General features: G+C 40.1%; 1 protein-coding gene across 4 annotated transcripts in view; it reads right to left on the reverse strand.

The window, feature by feature from the left end:
- The window catches only part of SUOX (sulfite oxidase), a 308330-nt gene that overhangs the window by 277845 nt on the left and 6506 nt on the right, over nt 1-23979 (reverse strand). For 2 of the 4 annotated variants that reach the window (XM_044083752.1, XM_044083753.1), the window contains exon 2: nt 13911-13995. The exons of the other annotated variants lie outside the window; for them this stretch is intronic. The gene's annotated coding sequence lies outside the window, so the exon portion shown is untranslated. The remainder of the gene's footprint in view (nt 1-13910; nt 13996-23979) is intronic. 4 annotated transcript variants of the gene reach the window in all.

A 23979-nucleotide genomic window follows, 5' to 3' on the forward strand; every position in this document is an offset into this window, starting at 1 on the left:
CTTAGATTGGGTGGAACGTCTGTAAGGGACTTGTTTGACCTTAAGGGAGTGCGAACGAAGGGAATTCTGTAGCCTCCGGATATGACTGACTGTACCCATTTGTCTTGTGTTATGTCTTGCCAGGCTCTTGGGTACAGAGATAATCTTTCCCCGACTGCCTCCAAAGGTAGGCAGCCGGGCAACCTTTCAGGGATGCTGGAAGGGCTTCTCAGAGAAAGATTCTCTGGTGCCCTGATTTTGTGGACACCCTCTGCCACAAGGGCGGCGTCTGTTATTGTTCCCTCCTCTGCCCCTGGATGGGAACTCACCACGTGTGTCCGGCAAGGCTCCCTGGGATTTCCGGAACCACATCTTTCCACTCTTCTGACCCTTAGGATATGGTCTGGAAGGAGTGGAAAAATGGACTCCTACGGCAGAGAGTGTCTTGCCTTCCTGCTCACACCTGGTAAGGGTATCTTTCACCTGTGATCCAAAGAGAGAGGAACCATCAAAAGGGGTATTGGTGAAAGATGTTCTGAAATGTTCCGCAAAGTTACATAGCCGCATCCAAGCATGCCTCCTTAGGGCCACGCCTGTGCCTGCAGCTCTACTCGCACCATCGGCTGCATACAAAATGAGCCTCATGGAGGAGTTTACCACTGAATTAAGAGTCACCAGCTGGGAGGCTGCCTTAGCCTGGGCCCCCTCAGCTGATGGATCTTGGAGGGTATCTCCAAGCTCTTTCAGGAGATCCCTCTGAAGACTGGTAAAGTGGCACAGGTAATTCAGGGACAGCATGGAAAAGGTCGCTGAAGAGAACATCCACTTCCCATATCTGTCCATCGTCCTGGACTCCTTGTTAGGGGGATGGACAGATGAAGTTTCAGCCAACACCTTCTTTGTGGCTGCCGCTACCACCATGGCATCAACAGGGACACCTTTGGTCAAGAACTGTTTGCCCTGTGGTGCAGTAATGAATTTGGCAGGCCTTCTAGCGGTCTGTTCCACTGTGTCTGGAGCAGTCCACGCCTTCCGAGCCACCACAGACATCAGTGGGTCGAAAGGCGGACACACCCAGGAGGTGGAAGGTCGGGATCCAAACGCATGCAGGAATACCGACTCATCCTCGGAAGGGCTTAGGGCAGTCCAGTTCCCCCTCTGCCTAAGCATCTCAAGGATGTCTGAGAAGGAGACATCTTCAGAGGGGGATCTTGGGGACCCTTCCGACTCCTCTTAGTCGGTATCCGATGTGACAAACTCAGGGGAGTCAACATGCTTCCTCTTGCATTTCCTCTTGCGAGGTGGCTCCTCTGAATGATCAGGGGAGGCCTCAGAAGAGGAGGATACACCCAAGGGGGTGTCCTGGAGCGCTGGATCCCCACGCTTGGGGTCTGGAAGAGGGGCAGAGGCTGACGCAGGCACCCTAGGGGGAGGAGCCAATGGGGTCGATCGTGGGACTGACTCGGGGGCCAGTACACTCCTCATCACCTTGAAGGCGTCCCTGCCTGGACGCAGAGAGGGCTCCAGTTCCGAAGAAACCAGAACCCCTCCCCGCACCGAGGGGGACGGCTCCGAGGCAGATGTGGGAGCCAAGCTCACCTGAGCCGAAGCCCCGAGGGGGAGAGCGGGATCGGACAAGGGTCCGATGCCACTCGACCCTCGGAGCAGACAAGGGAGTCTCGGCACCCAGATCCCTCCAGGGAAGGTTCCATGGAAGGGATCAGAGCAGACGACAGAACCGAAGGAGAGGTTATCGAAGCAGACGGTTCCACGACTCGAACCCCAACGAACTCCGGCTCCGAGCTCATAGGATGAGTCGGAGGAGGAATATCTACAGCTGTGGACGGAGCCAACACCTGATGAGGGGGGCTGGACAACATTTTGGCTAGGGCCTGCGATTTTAACAGCCTACTGACCACTCTTTCCAAGTCATGGTCCGAAAGTCTAGAGGACCAAGAAGAGTGGGATGAGTGATGACTATGCTCCAATTGGAGCAGAGGCGACTTCGGAGCTGAACATATCGACTCCAGAGAAGGAGACCTGGATCTTTTCCGACTCTCAGACGGCTCTGAAGAACATGCCGGAGCCGACTGGGAGGGAGGAACATCGGTTCCAGCCGGAGCCGAGATGGATTGTATGGCTTCACCCAACGACGGCTTTGAACTGGGAGCCGAAGGTTTAGGTGGCCTGGAAGATTTCACGGGCTGAGCCTTCGCCGGTGAATCTTGGAGTTTAAGCAAACCCCTCAGGATCAATTTGTTTTTGCGCTCCTGCAGGACTCTGACTGAAAGCATGGCAAATCGAGCAAGAGTCCTGCAGGTGCACGGCGCCCAGACAACACAAGAAGTGTGACCATCTGTCAGAGACATTTTCTGACAGCATGAGTCACACTTCTTGAATCCGGACAGTTTAGGATCCTTGGGCATCCTGGAGGAAAACCAAGGACAAGAAACACACACAGAAAGGTTAAAGTAACTAGCCACTAAAAATTACACTCTACAGTTATCACAACCAAACTACAAGTACTACTACAAACAAAAAATATAGTTAACTATCACTAAACACTAACAGTGATAATAAAGGATTTTTTTTTTTTTTTTATATAGAGGAGATCGAGAGAAAAGGTTATCCTCTAACTTAAACAGAAAACCTTTCTGAGGTAAGGAAAGGGAGAGAAGGGGGAGGGGAAACTAACTTAAACGAGTTTCTTGGGGAGAAGTAATCGGAATCTAAAGAAAACTAGCTGCAATACAACAGTCTAACATAACGACTAAATCTACACTGAAACTAGCAGTTTTGACAAGAAAAATACAATAATAATAATAAAGTTTTATACGACCTGAGCCAGTAGAACAACCTTACAGCAGAAGTGGCAAACGAGATCTGGGTATCTAGCACCAGGCATCATGGGATATAGGGGGGCCTCGAGCCAGTAAGCAGCTCTCGAGCTTTTGAAGATGGCAGAGTCGGAGCAGAGGATCGGCTCCCAACCCAACCAGCAAGAATGAAGGTGAGATAGACAATTTACATCTGTAGTTTCTGGGTTGCTTGTGAGTTACTATTAAAAACAGGCCTAATACTCTACTGTATACTATTTGTTTGGTTTGACCTGTTCTTAGGTTGGGGAGAGAAGGAATTTATTCCCATCTTCCTTTTTAATATTCTAAAACTCTAAAACTATAAAGTATGTTTCTGCAGCGGGGGGGGGGGGGGGGCACAGAAAGTGCAACACATGAAGACTGTACTGTATTTCTTCGATTTTCTTTCCTTGTTGCTTGATTTCTGGACAACAGAGTTTACTGTACCTGTTCTGGCCACTAGTTCTTCTGATGTAACCAATATGTCAGGCAGACAAAATAGCATACATTTTGGTGCAACATTGAGATAAATAATAAAAAACCTTGCATACTTAGCTTAGTGGACAAGAATCTTGAACGCATATGGTTTTGGGAGGCTTTTGCAATATGTTGCCACTGTTAAAGGCTACACTAGCAGGATACAAAATATAATACACCATTTTCAATATAGACACCCAGGGAACAACCTTAGGTCAACTGGACCTATTTGGCCCAATAGGGCCCTGCTCCTTCAGGGGGCTTCATGCTAGGCTATGACAAAGTCACTGTGCCTTATGTGGCCCATTGATTTGCCTAAGACACTACAGCAAAGTGCAAATAATTTTCCTCTTCATAGTCTAGCTTTTGAAGTAGTTGCAATTCTTGTTAGTGCAGCGGACATTTTCTGTCATGCACTGAGCTAGTGGCAAAGTCCAGTATTATTAGTAAGTGCAACTTCATACCTCTCCTATATCTCACAATGTTAGCTGCTCACGTTCCCATAGTTGTCAGTTGCTGGAAACTACCCCCAAGAAAGGGGTACAAATAACTACAAAATAAAATAAAAAATCCACGGCCACTGCACTCCAACTACCAACGGACCCAACAGTGTCCAAGATGGGAGAAAATAATCCAAAGCCAAGACGTAGGTATAATCCAAATACACAAAATATTTATTGACAGACTTAGCGCTTTCACCTTACAAGGCATCATCAGAGTCAGATAACCATCACAACACCCCCATTTATGTACTAAAATCAATGAGCAATAAACAATTAACATTAACAAACGACCAATGAGCCTTTGCTATTAATTAACTAATAAACATTCCATTAACTCATGTTAAAAAACCTAAAAATACCTAAAGGTTTCAAAAGCTATGTATATTATTTAAATCTATTAATAAAACATCAAACAATTCATGTGTCGTGTGTATCAAATACCAACTTTGATATTGAATAATAAACATTAAAAACACGTACAAGTGTAAATAATAATCAATAAACACTATTGCATAATAAAAATATTAATACTAAAAAATTAATTATCTATTCAATGTAAACATTATAATATAAACAATTCAAAGTCTATCTATAAATAATCTTAAAAAATATGTTAATATAATGCATAAAAATTCATTGATCTACAAGACCTGGGATCTATGCACTAAAAGAGGCTTGATGGAGATATAATCATTAAGCCCAGGGTAGCTCATAGCGTATAGTCTTAATTGCCATTCCATCTCTTTTAAAGCTACCCTGTTCTTAATATCACCCCCACTTTCAAAGTGCACCCTATCAATCACAAAAAACATAAATTTCTTAAAATTATTACATTTCATACTATGAAGGTATAAAGCATTGTGAGAATCTTTGTTTTTTATAGATCTAAGATGTTCAGGAATCCTGTCTCTTAATCTGCGGGTAGTCATCCCAACATAAAATGCATCACAAGATGAACAATTCGCCACATATACCAGGTTCCTAGAGTTACAGTTACAAACTCCTGGACAAGACAAGGTGTATTGATAACCTGAAATAACTACATAAGGGCCATCAGCTATGAATCTACAACATCTACACCCTCCACATTTGCTCATCCTAGACCTAGTGAAAAGCTTGTTCCTTTCTAAAATACCTTTCAAGTTTTGTCCCCTACTATAAACTATCACTGGTTCTTTACCCACTACCTCCTTTAAATCATTGTTCAAACAATAGTTCCACACATTTCTCAACACAGCACATAATTCCTTAGATTTGTCATTGTACTTCATAATAAAACATGGTCCCTTGGGATTATTATCACCTGGCGGTTTGACCAACTTTGGGGTTCCAGTCCCAACCAAACCATCCCCCCTCAAAATAGGAACATAGATAGTACGTCTTTTCTTGTACATTTCTTTTTTCACGCTTAGCAATAAATTGATTGGATAACCTCGTTCCAATAACATTCCTATTAATTTGTAAATTTCCAATCTAAAATTCTCATCATTGCTCACCAATCTCGAAATGCGTACCATCTGCCCTTTTACTACCCCTTTTCGCTGATGAAAGGGGTGGCAACTAGCAAAATGCAATAATGAATTTGAGTAATTGTCCTTCCTATAAATTGTACTAGATTGCTCACTGTTCACCTTCGAAATATTAATATCTAGGAAATTAATACTGTCTGCACCCCAAGCATAGGTAAACTTTAAAAATCCAGCAGTGCCATTTAAATATTCCACAAATTCTATTGCCATTGCTTCATCACCATTCCAAATAATCAATAAATCATCCAAGAATCTGTTATACAATATAATGTTATTCCTAAATCTTGAGGGAAACACAAAAGCCTTTTCCCAAGCCAGTAATACCAAATTGGCGTATACAGGGGCACACTTGGCCCCCATGGCAACTCCAGAGCATTGCTTGTAAATTTCTCCTTCAAATTTGATAAAATTATTATTCAAAACCAATGCCATCAAATCACAATACAAATTTAGTCTTGATTTATCTATAATGTTACTCAAATTAAGACTAGTAGCAAACAGCTCCAGACCTTCATTGTGGGGTATGACAGAAAAGAGGTTAACAACATCTATTGTCAAAAAACTGTAATCATCGATTTTGTTCTTAACCTCCTTCAATCTTTCTAAACAGTGCCATGAATCCTTTAATATATGAGGAGATTCTTGGATGATTTATTGATTATTTGGAATGGTGATGAAGCAATGGCAATAGAATTTGTGGAATATTTAAATGGCACTACGGGATTTTTAAAGTTTACCTATGCTTGGGGTGCAGACAGTTAATTTCCTAGATATTAATATTTCGAAGGTGAACAATGAGCTATCTAGTACAATTTATAGGAAGGACAATTACTCAAATTCATTATTGCATTTTGCTAGTTGCCACCCCTTTCATCAGCGAAAAGGGGTAGTAAAAGGGCAGATGGTACGCATTTCGAGATTGGAGAGCAATGATGAGAATTTTAGATTGGAAATTTACAAATTAATAGGAATGTTATTGGAACGAGGTTATCCAATCAATTTATTGCTAAGCGTGAAAAAAGAAATATACAAGAAAAGACGTACTATCTATGTTCCTATTTTGAGGGGGGATGGTTTGGTTGGAACTGGAACCCCAAAGTTGGACGAACCGCCAGGTGATAATAATCCCAAGGGACCATGTTTTATTATGAAGTACAATGACAAATCTAAGGAATTATGTGCTGTGTTGAGAAATGTGTGGAACTATTGTTTGAACAATGATTTAAAGGAGGTAGTGGGTAAAGAACCAGTGATAGTTTATAGTAGGGGACAAAACTTGAAAGGTATTTTAGAAAGGAACAAGCTTTTCACTAGGTCTAGGATGAGCAAATGTGGAGGGTGTAGATGTAAATTCATAGCTGATGGCCCTTATGTAGTTATTTCAGGTTATCAATACACCTTGTCTTGTCCAGGAGTTTGCAACTGTAACTCTAGGAACCTGGTATATGTGGCAAATTGTTCATCTTGTGATGCATTTTATGTTGGGATGACTACCCGCAGATTAAGAGACAGGATTCCTGAACATCTTAGATCTATAAAAAACAAAGATTCTCACAATGCTTTATACCTTCATAGTATGAAATGTAATAATTTTAAGAAATTTATGTTTTTTGTGATTGATAGGGTGCACTTTGAAAGTGGGGGTGATATTAAGAACAGGGTAGCTTTAAAAGAGATGGAATGGCAATTAAGACTAAACGCTATGAGCTACCCTGGGCTTAATGATTATATCTCCATCAAGCCTCTTTTAGTGCATAGATCCCAGGTCTTGTAGATCAATGAATTTTTATGCATTATATTAACATATTTTTTAAGATTATTTATAGATAGACTTTGAATTGCTTATATTATAATGTTTACATTGAATAGATAATTAATTTTTAGTATTAATATTTTTATTATGCAATAGTGTTTATTGATTATTATTTATACTTGTACGTGTTTTTAATGTTTATTATTATTATTCAATATCAAAGTTGGTATTTGATACACACGACACATGAATTGTTTGATGTTTTATTAACAGATTTAAATAATATACATAGCTTTTGAAACCTTTAGGTATTTTTAGGTTTTTTAACATGAGTTAATGGAATGTTTATTAGTTAATTAATAGCAAAGGCTCATTGGTCGTTTGTTAATGTTAATTGTTTATTGCTCATTGATTTTAGTATATAAATGGGGGATGTTGTGATGGTTATCTGACTCTGATGATGCCTTGTAAGGTGAAAGCGCTAAGTCTGTCAATAAATATTTTGTGTATTTGGATTATACCTACATCTTGGCTTTGGATTATTTTCTCCCATCTTGGACACTGTTGGGTCCGTTGGTAGTTGGAGTGCAGTGGCCGTGGATTTTTTATTTTATTTTATAGTTGTCAGTTGCTGCTATAGAATGCTCAACAGGGATTCAACCCAGAAATAATCAGATTAACCAGCTTTTTTTTTTTTTTTTTTGTGTGAACAACTTCAGTTACTATCTTGGAAGTAAGACCTGGCTTAATTTGAAGAATTATACAGATGAAAGGTTTGTTTTGCTTGTCTTGCTTACATAGGATTTATAATCAGTTGCTAATGATTACAGTTGCAAAAACTGTGGAATAGCTAGTTTCAGAGAGTATGCAAACACTAGTAAGCATAAACAAATAAATAAAAATAAGAGACACTGTGAACATTTGATCACTACGACTTGTGAAAAATATGTTACCAATTCAACAGTACTGCAGAGAAATGCTTGCTGCAATTGCAAACTAAATTCAAAGAAATGACATGAGGTATGTTAGCTGAGTGATGGGAGGAAGAGGTGGGCAGATAAATGATTAATTTGCCTGAAAGTGGGAAGAGAATAACAAAACAGTACGACTCAAATGTACTGCAAGGATATCATACTGTCCAAGTCAACATACAAAATTGTGTGGGGGGGCAGGAAACTCAAGAAATTGTTGAACTGTATTGGGGAAGACTTTGGGGAGGTATATTATAGAAAGATGAACAAACTGTGTGGGCTTTACATGTTCTACCTACATCCATGTGGATTTCTATTAAGCCATTATGACTTCTTCCCACATGACAAAACGTAATGTCAAATTATCCCCTGCATATAATCCTTACTGCTGCTCTTTTAACCTGTGGTGTGGCTGGAAAATATTTGCATATATGTGTCCATTTTCCCAGTTTAATGAATAATTCAATTAAAAAAAAAAAAAAAAAAAAAAAAAAAAAACACTTTCAGAAGTAGGTATAAACTTGGTAGGGTTTGATCAATACTACTTCTGTGAAGATATTGGAGATTATTACTATTAAGTACTCTAAGGAAATTCAACAGTTTTATAACAAGGTATGAAAATTACCTGGATAAGAACCTACAACCATCAGAGTAAATACAGCTGATGTTTGGAAGCTCATGAAAGAAGAAAGAGGTAAAAGGAACTTGCTACGGACAAAAACACTGCTTCAATGGGCCCAGAATTATCATAGGTTGCCTCCTACAAAGCCTAAAACATAACTGAGCTGGGTCCTTTGTGGCACTCTTCAATTACAGCCTCAAAAACGGGTTACATGCCAAGTGAATGGAGGGACACAACACTCATCACTCTTCAAAAGGGTGGGCCAACAAATGACCTCTGAACTACAGACCCATCAGTCTGACAGGTCTAACATGCAAAGGCATGCAATGAATTATCATGGCAACCTATGGACACTGGCCTCATCCCACTTTGGCTTTGTTAAGGGAATGTCTTGCCTACTTAACCTGGTAGAATTCTTTGAGATGATCATTATGGCTATGGATGAGGGGAAAACAGTGTATACTGCCTATCTTGACCTGGCCAAGACATTCAGTACAATACCCCACTCAAGTATTGTTGACAAACTCTCAGAACAAGGCATAAATGTCTATATAACTCACCGGATGGCAAGCTGGCTCACAGAAAGGGCCCAAGAAATAAGAATTGGCGAGACCACCTCCACCAAGAGGCTGGTCACCAATGGAGTACCCCAGGGCTCAGTGTTGGGCCCGCTCCTCATCTTCAAATACCTCTGACTTACCAATTTGCAAATGACTGCAAATTAGGAGCGGTCATAGACCCCCCCCCCCCCATGACACCAACATCTTACAAGTGGATCTAACACAAACAAATGACTCGCAACCTGTAGGAATAGGCATAGAGACTCAATTAAACACTTAAAACCAAATGTAGTGTGCAATGCAGACAAAACAGATGGAAGCCAATGGAAAATAAAATCAAGTATTTGTTGAGCGCTTTTGTTTTGTTGAATAAAAAAACTTCTTCAGAACAATGTGATATAATCAACATTGTTTAAATTTCTGTGCTAACCAATCATGTTAGTAAAATCATTTAAAACAACATGTGACATTACTGCTATAAGCATCAAACACTTACAGTGCCTAGCTGCCAAAATAAACACATGTGAGATTACAAAATGTTAAATATAATACAATCTGGGAACATAGACAGTAATCCAGCATTCGACCAATACATAGACAAGACAGTAAGAAAATAATTCTATTTCACCCAGCTCATAAGCAAGGGTATGGAAGTCTAGGTCCAAGGAAGTAAAAGTATCACTTTACTCAGCCCTTATCAGAGCCACCAGTGAGTACAATGGCCCTTTTAGGATATACTTAACCAGGCACTTGCAACAGTTGGAATGCCTTCAAACGTTCCTACCCAGGAGAATCCAGGGTATGAATACCCTGTCATACACAGATCACTTTAAGGTCTCATCTCTGTACTCAGCCTCGTACAGGTTACTGACAGGCGATCTATGTTTAGCATATAAGGCATCCTCAGATCCAGCTCTGATGGGTCTCTTTCACATCCACAAAACAAACAGTACGGGAAACACTATATACAAGGACCTGAACTTCGCAAGATAACATGAACCTGCTGGAGGGACCAATGCATCTCAAAGGCTCCCCATGTTACAGAATAAGCTCTCCATCTATGTAAAACAGAGCTCATCCCTGATCCTTTTCAAAGGAACCTTAAATTACTGGATGGGAAATCACAAATTCATCCCCAGTCTGGCCTCCATGTCTCTGATGGACAAGGGTCAACAGTAAGTAAATTAGTCCTCAAATAACATGCCCCCCACATAACCCTTGGCTACCTTTTTACTAACATATCCCAACATACAGACATCCAAGGAATTTTGGGACAAAACTGTTGGGCTGCATGGCTAGGCTTGTAAAGATCTTTGTAGTTGTTAGCCTAGTATAAACCTACGAACCCGTAGGAGATCAGAATGTATAATGGAGGTTAGAAGTTTTTTTATGCAATTATCCCACCCCACCTTGCCACAACCACTAAGCTCAATCCCACCAACTCATCTAAGGACACAGAGTATGGGAGGATGAGTCAGAAGACTTTACCAGGGTACATGTTTCAAAATGAGCCTGCATCTTAGTAGCATGATCTGCGTGGTGCTGTCTGAAGCACCTTCCAAAGACAAAGGTATGTGTACAATAATTCATTATGAAGATTTTTTTCTATTTTTATTTTATTTAAGGTTTGTTAACCAAGGTAGCGCACATCAATCCATGCTTGACCATTTCAGGCTGAGTACGGTGGAAATACAACCAAAGAAAATTTTTAATTAGTACCTATACAACAGTGATAATGTAAAAGTGAGTTTACAGAGGGGTGTAAGTCAGGATAATACGTGCCATAAAATATCACAAAGATGTGAAACAAGAACTCGTTCAGTAAAATCAGTTAAGAAGAGTATCTGTACACTGTCATAATGTTACAAGAGAAAAGAATATACACAGATCTAAGTATTTTGCAAGATTTGCATCTAACCTACCCTACCATACCCATCACTGTGTAGCCCTAAAAAAACTGCAGTGGTTGGAATTTCACCACCAAATTCTATTACCCCAGCTCCTCAAAGCTCAGTCTTACACAGTCCATCTTTTTTGCCCCTCTCTCTTCACTCTCATCCAGCCTTACACTCCCAACCATGCTCTTCATAGCTCTCAACAAAACCTACTACACGTTTATATGCCCAACAAAAGTATTGGCAAACTACTGTACAGCTACTCCATTGCAAATGTCTGGAATAAACTACCTTCTCAGGTCAGATCTATCATTAACTCCAGCTCCTTTAAAGCTGCACTAAAAGCTACCTACCAGAAGTCATGGTTATGCCTCTGCAATGACCCAACATAATCTTATATTCCTATATTCCAGACCTAACAAATTCTCTTCCTATTATTTTTGCCTGTTACTCCCCCCTCTCAAAGCTGTATCTTCTACAACTTGATTAAACTCTATTACTATCCCCCAGCTTCTATTACTATAGTCTTTTACTTAATTCCTACCAACAATGACTTCTGTATGCTACATCTCTTCCTCTCTCTTTAGTTATCTTCCCATGTTACACTGTCTGCACATTACTTTTCTTCCTGCATCTCTATAGAGTCCTCACTATGCTGCTGTTCAGCCTCATCTACTTTCACTACTTTCATACTATTCCTGTTCCCCTTAAAAAAATAAAAATAAAAATTATACAGTGTTTGATATTATCTTAGACTTTACATGCTTTGTTAAAAAATAGTTTGCATAGTTTGTGATGTTTTCTTAGTTCTTTAACCTGTATGTATTGGCAATGTATGTATCTGTCTTGGAGCTTTTCTCCTCGGGTCTCCACTGAAAAAGGGTCTCTACCCAGTCGGACTAACCTGGTTAACAAATGTCAAATTAAATAAATATTTACAAAAAATACTACAGCTGGATATTGGATATGAAGGAGGGGGAAAATATGGAGCCAGAAAAGAAAAGAAAAAAAGGGGTTGAGGAGACAAGGTGAGATTTGCAGCTATCTCCTGCCCAGGCTCACAGTAGCTTAGGTATATTTTTACTGGTAATCCAGGTTGCGCCCACCTGATGAACTACATAGACAACAAGGTCTCTGACTCAAACAGACCCCTTATTGTGCACCACACTGTGCCTGAGTGAGTTAAGCACACCCTGAGGGAGGAAAAGGAGACCTTGGATCGGGGGGGGGGGGGTAATTCAGGAATTCAATGGTTTGCTTCTGTTTTAACAAGTTTTATGGCAAACTATAAACTAATAAATAAACATGTTGTTTTATTTTTAACATGAGTAATAGCCCAAGGTCCCGATTCCTAAATCAGAAATAGTCTTATGTCCTGGAAGCCAGCATGGAGGGACAGTTGTGGTAGTATGTTGGGGGGAAGCTAAAATGACCAAAATCAGGCCCCTCTACTGCCAAGGCCGGCCCTGTTGTCACCGAAACTGGGACTGCACAGCAGAAATACATACAAGATTAAACATTATCCAAAGACAAACAAACAAATTGTAGCAAGAATTATGCAACTAAATGCCAACAAACCGGTTACACACACCAAGAAGTCTTACCTATCAATCAAACCAGTATCAGAGATCACAAGATAATATACAAAGAATCATAATAAACAAACAATCATGTAAAGTTTAATGTACCACCAAAAATCTTATGCTGTCTGAGCAGAAATCTTTTGTTGGCTTATACGAAAAATATACATATATTTTCCACGATTATGAATGTAACAATAAAAATCTGCATGAGCACAAAGCATAACGGATGCTTCTGCACTAGTGGAGATCAAAACATTAACAGGATGCATGAGGAGTTAAAGATGGCCGCTGTTCTGTAAGCACTGCTAGTACTTAGCTCTCTGAAATACCCGGGATTTAAACAAACCCAGAAGATAAATCTAAGTAAAAAAATGCAAAAATATCGCTAAAAATATATCTCAGATAACAGTCAGCAACTAACAGAGGAAGAAAAAGTGAGATTTCTTTCTGAAACAACAGGATTAACTACGATTTCTGGAAAACAGCTTAAGCCATGTGGTGCTAAGGCCCAGCATCTGAACACAGAAACTGGAAATAATGTCAAACAGCAAAGATGTCAAAAGAGGAAAATATTATGGAAACCAGCACAACTAAGACTAAATTCTCAGTTCTAGCTTCACCTGAAAAGGATACAACTACCAAAAGACGGAAGACAACTAAACAGACAACTTTAAAATTGCAAATAAAAGTCTGATCAGCCAGCAAATTTGGAAGCCATAAAAACTGCATTGCTACCTATCCAGCAAGCAATAAAGGAATTAGCTTTACAATTCCAAACCTTTGGGGGCTCATTTAGCCAAATAATAACCAGGAAGGAAAAATCAGAATCCAAAATAACTGAAAATGAGATAAAAATCTAAGAACTGATTCCCAGGGCAAAGAAATACAAAGTCTACAAGAAAAACTAACAGACCCTGAAGCAAGATCTCGAAGGAATAATATTATCATTGGAGGAATACCTGAATCTGTGACTCACAATAATCTAATACCTACAATCAGACAAATAATAAATTATTTGCTGGAACAGTCTGAAGAAACACAGCAAATGACAATAGAAAGAGCCCATAGAGCTCTGAGGGTAATGCAATCAACACTGAATCCAAGACTTGTGTACATTAAAATACTAAATTATCAAGATGTAAACAAAATCATCCTGGCAGTTAAGAAAAAAGGCACTTACCTGGAATAACAAAATCTCCTTTGCCCAGGATCTTTCCATACAGATAAGACAAGCAAGGCAACCCCTTTCACCATACTGCAGATTTCTGAGAGAGAAAAAAATCAAATTCCAGATGAAATTCCCAAATCTATTACTTGTCTATGTTAAAGAAGTCAAATACATGGTAGCTAAACCCAAAGAGGCAAAATAGACATTTCTGGTAGTTTTCAAGCAGATTCCACCTTCAGAAAAGAAATAAAAGTTCAAACTATGATAAACGACCCTAGAGTGAAGAAACAAGCAGATTTGCGAGCATTGTAGATGTGAATCCATTCCAGAGAACTTCCCCTGGCTGCCTAGGCCCTTAACTTCACAAGTAAGCCACGAGAAGCACAAGAAAAGTAAGTATAGCCTGTATAGGAACCAAAAAGCAACTGCCGTTTCCGATGCGCACATTTCAGGAAGGAACCACCTTCAGGGATTTTGGCTTGTTAAATTGTTCCCCCCCTGCGAACTCGAGGGCTCCATTGTGAAGACCAACCACACTAAAGGGACTGTTAAAAGCTTCTGAAGAGTCTTCAGTGTCAAAAACGGAAAATGACCTGCTCCTTTTTAAAGAAGTAAACAAGCACCAAATATGCACAACATTCTGCAAGCAAGACCTTGAAGAATTAAGGTACTGTTACACTGAAACACTCACTAAGACTGTACAGCCATCACTGTACGACTGATTGAAGAACTCAGCCTTAAATAATAATATAAGTAATAATCTACTAGAAACCAGTCTAGCTTGCAGACATATTATAGGAAAAGGACTAATGACTTGCATAAATGCTGAAAAATGTTAAAATCAGAAACTTGCAAAGGTAACCTAATAATACTTAAAAACTGAAATGTAACCTGCCAAGCAAACTGTAGATAAAGTTCTGCCTGATCTAACTGAGAAATATATGTGCATGCATTTTTTTTAAATCTCTTCCATACCCAGGAGTAAAGGTGCCAACAACACATTACATAACCTACATATGTGGAAGGCTACATAGGCACCAATGTTGATTAAATACTGAGTTTATAAAAGGGAGGAAAAGTAGCAGAACAAATGGAAAATGTAAATATGACAAGCCTGACATCTGATTAATAATACTGTGTTACACTACCTGATATAAGCTACTGAGAAATTGTTTATTAACATGCTGTTTTAAGAATACATCATTAGAAAGATAAAAGTGCCAAGTACATACATTATAATCCTTACAGATAGATGTGAAAGACTAAATAGGCACCATAGATATATAAAACTCTGAACAAATAAAGGGAAGGTTAAGTAATAAGTGAAGGAAAAGGCAAATATGTCAAGCTTGACAACTAAACACTAATACTATGCTATGCAACTGGATATAAACTACTGAGAAAATGTTTATGAATATGTTTAAAGTTACATTATTAGACAAGTTCTTAGTGCCAAGATTTTATTTTACAACCCACATAGATTTATATGAAAGACCATACAGATACCAAAGGAGTTTGACAAACCTGACATTAATACAACAATACGATGTTACACAACCTGATATACACTACTGAGAAAATATTTTCAATGGACTGCTTTAAAAACACTATTAGGAAGAACAAATCACAAGATAAAAAAAACAATACATGCTGCACTCTAACTGCAACACTACAAATATATAATAGTTTTTTTGAAAGGGACTGGGGACTTTATCAGCAGTGTTTTCTGGGGAACTAATTTGTTCAGTTTAGTTCGTATTGTATATAGTCATGCAGGGGGGTTAATATGTGACAAATCCACATGTAAAAAGAAAACACAACCAAAGATTAGATGGCAAAGTAATCCACATATTGAACCTTCACACCCCCCCACCGATTATTCCTGGTCCAGGGGTATAATGGTTAGGTACAGAGAAGGGACAGGGATAGATGGATGCTTTACACAACCATTACACACCAACACATATGAAGGCCACAAATCCAAACTAACACACAAATCATATCTAATGAATATATTTAAATGTGGGAACTACAGTCGTGGAATATTAAAGGACTCCAAAATGCGAAAAAAAGAAAATGATTCCTACACCTTGCATTGAAACCAAAGCTAATCTCATACTAATACAAGAAACACATTTAATCACAGAGCAATGGACAGAAATTAGCAGGAAGAAATGGATAAGGCAAATCATAGCCTCGGAGGGAAAAACAAACAGCACTGGGGTGGCCATAATAATCAAAAACCAATTTCAGGAAAAAATCCTTAAAACCAAAGGAGGGAAGATGGTGTTACATAACATTTACTAGCCCTACACTACCAAAACCTATAATGGTGCTTAATATATATGCACCCTGTAGTAACCAACAACACTTCTTTATGTCACTATATCCAACCCTAAACCAATTTAAAGACCACTATTTAGTGATTGGAGGTGACTGGAACACATACCAAAACCCACAGAAGGATCAATCTAACTTGACTAAATCATAAAATAAACAAGCCTCTTTAGCTTTAAGCGAATTCAAACAAGACTTCAAACTATATGACTCATTTAAATATGGAGATAACGACGATAAAACCTGGAAATTCACATTTTATTCGCAATGTCATAAATTGTGGTCAAGAACAGACTTCTTTTTAATTTCAGATATATTCATTAACATGGTCCGAACAACAATTATGCACACCAGGTTTTTTTCGGACCATTCTAAAATCACACTGAACATCTACTGGGACAAAAAAATATATAGAGAGAATAGAGGGCATAACTGGTCATTAAACCCCAATTTGCTCACCAAAATAGAAGTGATAAGTAGAAGAAATACTAAAAACACCTCTTGCTAATACTCTCAAGTAACAATGGACATAAAATGGGCTGTGACCAAAGCACAAATTAGAGGAGTATTTATCAAAAAAGCAGCATATTATAAAAAAATACAACTAAAAGAGGAACAGACACTGAAAGGGAAAATAGAACATCTTGAAAAAGAACTATTAAGTAACCCTAAGAAACATACAGAGGAAGAACTCTTAAAAATGCAAAGAGACCTTCTACCATTCTACGAAGCTAGGATGCTAGCCACCTAAGCAAAAGATGTATAAATCCCATCTAGAGCTCTATCCAGAATTATCTCCCAACACAAAACCGTCTCCAATATATCAGAAGTAAACCACAAGGACAAAAACTACACATAAAATGAGGACATTGTCAAAATATTTGAACAAATATACTCTCAGATATATGGAGAGCAAACATTACAAACATCAAAGAAAGATAGAACTCTTTTCCTTCAAAAACTGAAATTCCCCAAACTAGATTTAGACCAACAAAAAAAAAAAAAACGAACTGAGCCCATATCCATCAATGAGATAATCATAACAATCAAACGCTTAAAAAAGTACAGTTTTGTACCTACCATAAATGTAGATGTTCGAAGATCCACATTGCTGCAGTCCTTACACTTGGGTAGTCCGCTGTCCTCGGTCGGCCCGAATATCAAAGTATAAGGCTGACGTCGGTCAAGGCGCATTTGACTGACATCAGGACGTCAGGGTACAAATGCGCATGACCGACGTCATATCCTCAGTCTTTTCTTGCCCCAGATGTCAAAAGACCCCAAAAATAAAGGTCAAAACCAAAAGACAGCAAACAAACAACCAACCATCCTAGCACTAAAAATATGTACAATATATACAAAATATACAATATACCTCATATTGACAACCCAACCCACACAACCGCCTCTAACTACAGAGGGGAAGGAGGGAGGGTAAATTGGACTGCAGCAATGTGGATCTTCGAACATCTACATTTATGGTAGGTACAAAACTGTACCATGTTCTTCATCTCACATTGCTGCAGTCCTTACACTTGGGTAGAATCCCAAAGCAGAGGTAAGGGAGGATGGCCAAACTATAAGGAAGCAGGAGCTGCCAAAATGCCCTGCAAAACAGCAGTGGCAAAACCAGCCCTGGATTTAGAGTAAAGTGGTAGGTGATAATGCCTAGAGAAAGTATGCACTGAACTCCAAGTAGCTGCCTCCAAAATATCCTTAGTTGCCACCCCTCTCAAAAAAGCTGTCGAAGTGGCAGTAGCCCTAGTGGAATGAGGCCTAATTCCAGCTGGAATCTCCTTGCCATGATGGGAATAACAGAAAGCAATGCAAAACCCAATCCACTTAGAAATAGTTTGTTTTGACACAGGCTTGCCCTGAGAACCCAAAGCAAAAGAAACAAATAACTGCTGAGACTGCCTGAACCCTTTAGTTCTGTCCAAATAATAACGCAACTGCCTGTGTACATCTAAAGTGTGCAAAATCTTTTCCCCTTTATTTTGGGGATTTGCATAAAAAGTAGGCAAATGAATAGTTTGGTTTAAAGCCACACTAGAAACCACTTTAGGCATAAAGGAAGGATTAGTACGTAAAGATACCCTATCCTTATGGAAAATTAAGAAAGGCTCAACCGCCATAAGGGCCTGCAACTCAGAAACCCTTCTTGCAGAGGTAATAGCCAACAAAAAAGCAGTCTTCCATGATAAAAACTTTAATTCAGTAGTAGCTGCAGGCTCAAAAGGTTGTAGAGTGAGTTTCTCCAACACAAAATTGAGATCCCAAGCAGGAGTAGGAGCTCTTCGTGGGGGTCTTATATTCTTTGCCCCTCTAAGAAATTGCTTGAACAAAGGATGAGAAAACAATGGTGGGTCACAATCATAGTGAGCCGAAATCGCTGCAGCATGAACCTTAATAGAAGAGAAGGACAAACCTTTGTCCAGTAACTCAGTAAGATATTGAAGAGCCACACTTAAATTAGGCTCAGAAACATCAAAATCCTTTGCTGCACTCCAAAATAAAAATCTCTTCCATTTATCTGCGTACACTTTCCTTGTACTAGGCCTTCTAGCTTCCAAAATAACATTCAAAACTTGCTGTGGAAGTGGAGGCCCACTATGGTTCAAAACAGAATATGCCAGGCTGTTAGGTGCAGAGAGTGAAGCTTGACATTGAGCAAATGACTGTCCTCCTGAGACAACAGGTGTGGAATCAAGGCAAAGGCCATGGAGGCTTCCGTACCAGGCTTCTCAGTAATGGGTACCAATGCTGTCGAGGCCAATCTGGAGCTATCAAAATCATCCTTGGCTTGTCTTGTCTGGCCTTTAGTAGTACCTTTGGGAGGAGAGGCAGAGGCGGAAAGGCATACACATGAAGATTGCTCCAATTGAAGGAAAGAGCATCCACTTTCCAAGCTGTGGGATGAAACCTTTTGTGCAAAACTTTGGCAGCTGGTGGTTTAGTGGAGAAGCGAACAGATCTATGTCTGGAGTTCCCCATGACACTGTCAATTTCTGAAATACATGAGGATCCAATTTCCACTCGTGGGGATCCATAATTTGTCTGCTCAACACATCTGCTAAGGAGTTCTGTGCTCCCGGCAGAAACCTTGCCTGAAGATTTAGCTGTAAACTGAGAGCAGTCTCCCACAAAATCATTGCTTGCCTGCATAGAGGATAAGAATGTGTCCCGCCTTGCTTGTTGATGTACCACATGACAGTTGTGTTGTCTGTTAGAATCAACACCTGCCCTGGAAGAAGTAAATCCTTGAAAGCTATTAATGCAAACTGGACTGCTAACATCTCTTTCAAGTTGATATGTAGATGTTGTAGTCTGGCAGGCCACTTGTTTTGTATCCACTTTTCATTCAGATGAGCTCCCCAAGCTTTGTCTGAGGCATCTGTCGTTAGAATCTGACTCGCCTCTGGCCGGGTCACAGAGAGTCCCTTGTTTAGGTGACATTCCTGAGCCCACCACAACAATTCCTTTTGAATGCAAGGTATTATTTGAATGACAGTGTCCAAATCCTGGCAGTGCTGTGTCCATACATTTTTGAGATACCATTGTAGCTTCCTCATATGCAGTTTGGCATTGGGAAGCACCAGAATACAAGATGCCATGAACCCCAAGGCTTGAAGGACTGTCCTTGCAGTCAGCCTGGACTGATGAGACAACTGATGAAAGTAAAGGGAAAGATTCTTTTGTTTGTCCGGGGTCAAAAAGGCCATCTGGGATGCTGTATTCTGTCTCAAACCCAGAAAGCACATGTCCTGAGAGGGTACTAGACTGGACTTTATTTCGTTCACAGAATACCCCAGGCATCTTAGCACTGCTATCACATAATCCAAATGATGAAGAAGCTCGTCCCTTCCTTGAGCCAGAATCAGGCAATCGTCCAAATAAGGATAGATCTGTATTCCTTTCAACCTGAGGAAAGCTATCACTGGAGCCAGAACCTTCGTGAATACTCTGGGCGCAGTAGATAAGCCAAAGGGCAATGCAGAGAACTGATAATGAGAAGTCCCAGCCCGAAAACGCAGATACTTCCTGCAACTCAGTCTGATAGGAACATGAAGATAAGCCTCCTTGAGATCCAAAGTTACCATCCAATGATCTTTGCCCAGCAGAGGTAAAAGCTGCTGTAACGTCAACATTTTGAACTTGGGAATGTCCAGATAAGTGTTGAGGATAGATAAGTCCAAAATTGGTTTCCACGTGTTCCCTTTCTTTGGTACTAGGAACAGGCGAGAATAAAATCCTAGGCCCACTTCTGGCATAGGGACCGGCTGTATGGCCCCTATTTGGAGTAACAGAGAAATTTGCTTGTGAGCCTCTATTCTTTGTTGAGGAGGAACGTCTGGCATGCCTTTGAAAGGAGGCAAGGTATGGAAATAAAACCTGTAACCGTGGTGTATGATATCCAATACCCATCTGTCTTGGGTAATTAAACTCCAATTTTCTTTGAAAAGTGCCAACCTTCCTCCCAAAGGAGCTGCCAGACGAGAAGGCTCTGGCAGCTGAAAAGGTAGGTCATTGGGTCTGTTTACGAAAGGACTGACCCCTGCCCTCACCAAGACTGTGCAGGAGAACTCCCTGTTCTAGGCCTGAAAGAGCCCTGAGCTCTGCCCCTACCACGTCTAGATCTACCCCTAGACTGGGAATCATAAGAAGGAAACGTCCACCCCTTAGTAGGCCAATTTCTACTAAACTTTGGAGGCTGAACCTGCAAAAAATCTTTAACAGTCTGCATAGACTTAGCCTTGTCCTCCATTTTCTTTAAAACTGCCTCAACAGGAGAACCAAACAACACATCAGATTGTAAAGGAGCATCTAAAATCCTTGTTTTAACATGGTCAGATAAATTCTGATCCCTCAGCCAGGCGTGCCTGCGAAGAACTGACACAGTGGCAGCCACCCTAGACGAGGCCTGTACAGCATCAAAACCACATTGCAAAGAATGCTTACCCACCTGTTCAGAAACATGTACTAAATCTTGTAACTCTTTACAATCAATACCTTCCGCCAGAGCATCAACCTCAGACTTCAATTGTGAAAGGAGATAGTTTTGGTATTTCAACATGTGAAACTGGCAATTCAAAGCCCTCATAGCTAGAGTGGAAGAAGTATAAACTTTCTTTCCCCATCTATCCAAGGCCCTGACCTCTTTATCTGTAGGAACCGGATTCTTGACAACAGAAGCCTTAACACCTTTAGGCCCCTGACTAACAGTTTCTGGGTCTGCCCTAGGACTCTTAAAAAGATACTTATGAGCTGCAGGCACCCTGTAATACCTATCCGGTTTAATAGGAGCAGGAGGCAAAGAATCAGGATTAAGAGAAGCCTCTGTAAAAACATCTTCCACCACATCCAAAACAGGAGGTATAGCCAAAGGCCTATGCTGGGGTAAAAACAAAAATTCCCTAAGCCTTTTCCTGGAATCAGAGAAGTCCTGACCTTCCCACTTAAAATGCTCCCTCATGGAATGAAGAGTTTCTGAAAAAGAAAAATCCTCAGGGGGAGAAGCAGAAGGAGTAGAATCATCCACATCAGAATCAGAATAAGGGGAATACTCCTGCAAGTCTTCAGCCGAAGACTCAAACATCCGAAGCCTGCTCAAAACTCCCTAGCTCAGGCTCCACCCTAGGTCTCTTATCAGGAGGGGGCAAAGAACCCCTAATCAAAGTAATCAAATCTTCTGCCATTTTAAGCATATGCTTCTTGGGCACAGTTCCAGAAGAACTAGGGGTGACACCAACTGAAGCTAAACCTAATCTGCCTCTGGGAGAAGCCTTGGAAACAGCAGGAGAGGGCCTAACCACCCTGGGAAGGGAGGGGAGTATAGTAACTTGAGAAGCCCCATCAGCCTGACCTGCCTCCTGAGAGACAAAGTCTCTCCCTGGGATCCCAAAGAAACCTCCGGTGGAACCACCGGCTCCACCGACACCTCTAAAGAACCGGCGTCCGGTACAGACGGTTCTTCTAGCCTAGGCTTAACTGCTTTGTCCTTGCGCTTCTTCGAAGAAGCGGGCGTCGGAGCATCCGACGGCATTTTATAATTGCACCGCTTCCCGAAGACTAACCTGGCACAATCTAACCTTCTCTTTATAGTGCGCTTATTGAATCTAGCACAAGAGCGACACCCAACAACGTCGTGCTCAGGCCCTAAACAAGGAATACACAAAGTATGATAGTCTCTATGCGGTATCTGTTTCCCACAAGAAATGCAATTATTCACTTTTTCTGACATCCGGTAAACCACTGAGGCAAGAAAAAACTAAAATATTCCCCAGCGGGGTACTTAGCCAACTTTGACTCGGTCTGAAACTCCGAAATCGAACAATTTCAGAACGCCAACCGGCACTTGCAACGCTGCTTCTGCATCGGACCATGCGGCAAAAAAGACTGAGGATACGACGTCGGTCATGCGCATTTGTACCCTGACGTCCTGATGTCAGTCAAATGCGCCTTGACCGACGTCAGCCTTATACTTTGATATTCGGGCCGACCGAGGACAGCGGACTACCCAAGTGTAAGGACTGCAGCAATGTGAGATGAAGAACATCACACAAGGCTCGAGGACCAGATGGTCTCACCTCAGAATTCTACAAAGCATTTACCCCCTTGATAGCTAAACTACTACATTATATTTTGAACTACGTAATAAAAAATAAAATAAATGATATTCACTTCAATGCCTCTAAAACCATCTTTATATTAAAAGAACATGCTAACCCCAAAAAACCCTGACAGCTACAGACCCATCTCCCACTTAAACCTGGATACAAAAATACTTACCTCAATGCTTGCGAATAGATTGAAAAACCTGATAGAAAAAAATCATTTCTTCAGAACAATCTGGATTTACACCACACAGAAAGACTAGTGACAACACACTAACATTAGATGTGCTAATTTCTTATGCAAATTGGAACAATACTAACATCTATAATGGTAGTAAATGCTCATAAGGCATTTGATAGGATCAACATAGAATTCTTACTCCAAACATTACCGTACTTTGATATACCTAATAACTTCATACAGATCATCCAAACTCTCTATACTAATCCCTATATATTAATAAAACGTGGTCAAATAGAATTCTGATAAAAAATGGAACAAGGCAAGGATGCCAGTTATCGCCCTCTTTAACCTATACTTAGAACCTCTATTCTTACACATTAAACAAAATACTTATCATAACCCCCTATCAGTACACAACTTCAAAATTATCTCACCGCTTTTGCAGATGATCTGAGCATATACTGCATCACACCAAATTTAGATATAAACAAAATAATAACTGCAATTGAACAATTCTCGACCATGTCTAACTATAAATTAAATCTTAATAAAAAACAATATTTTCCCCCTTAAAAACACCCAAACTCATTCCATTAATACCACTTCTGGACACAATAAAAATAAAATAAGAAACTAAATATTTGGGAATTACCTTTTTCCAGAACAAAATATTTCTACCAATATAATGTAACTCTCAAATGGCAAAACATAATGCAAGACTGTAAAATGTGGAACAACCTAAAACTACCATTCATGGCGAAAGTATCAATAATAAAAATGAATATTTTACCTAGACTAACGTACATTTTCATGACATCACAGGTAATGATACAAATTAGCTATTTAACCAAATACACACCTTTCTGGCAAAGTTTATATGGGAACCTAAGAAACCCAGAATTTCCTATCCAAAATTAACACTGCCTAAGAAAAAAGGAGGGCTGAA

Source organism: Protopterus annectens, chromosome 9.part0, assembly GCF_019279795.1.
Source record: "Protopterus annectens isolate FY-2018-M chromosome 9.part0, PAN1.0, whole genome shotgun sequence".
In the NCBI taxonomy this organism is placed as follows: Eukaryota; Metazoa; Chordata; order Ceratodontiformes; family Protopteridae; genus Protopterus; species Protopterus annectens.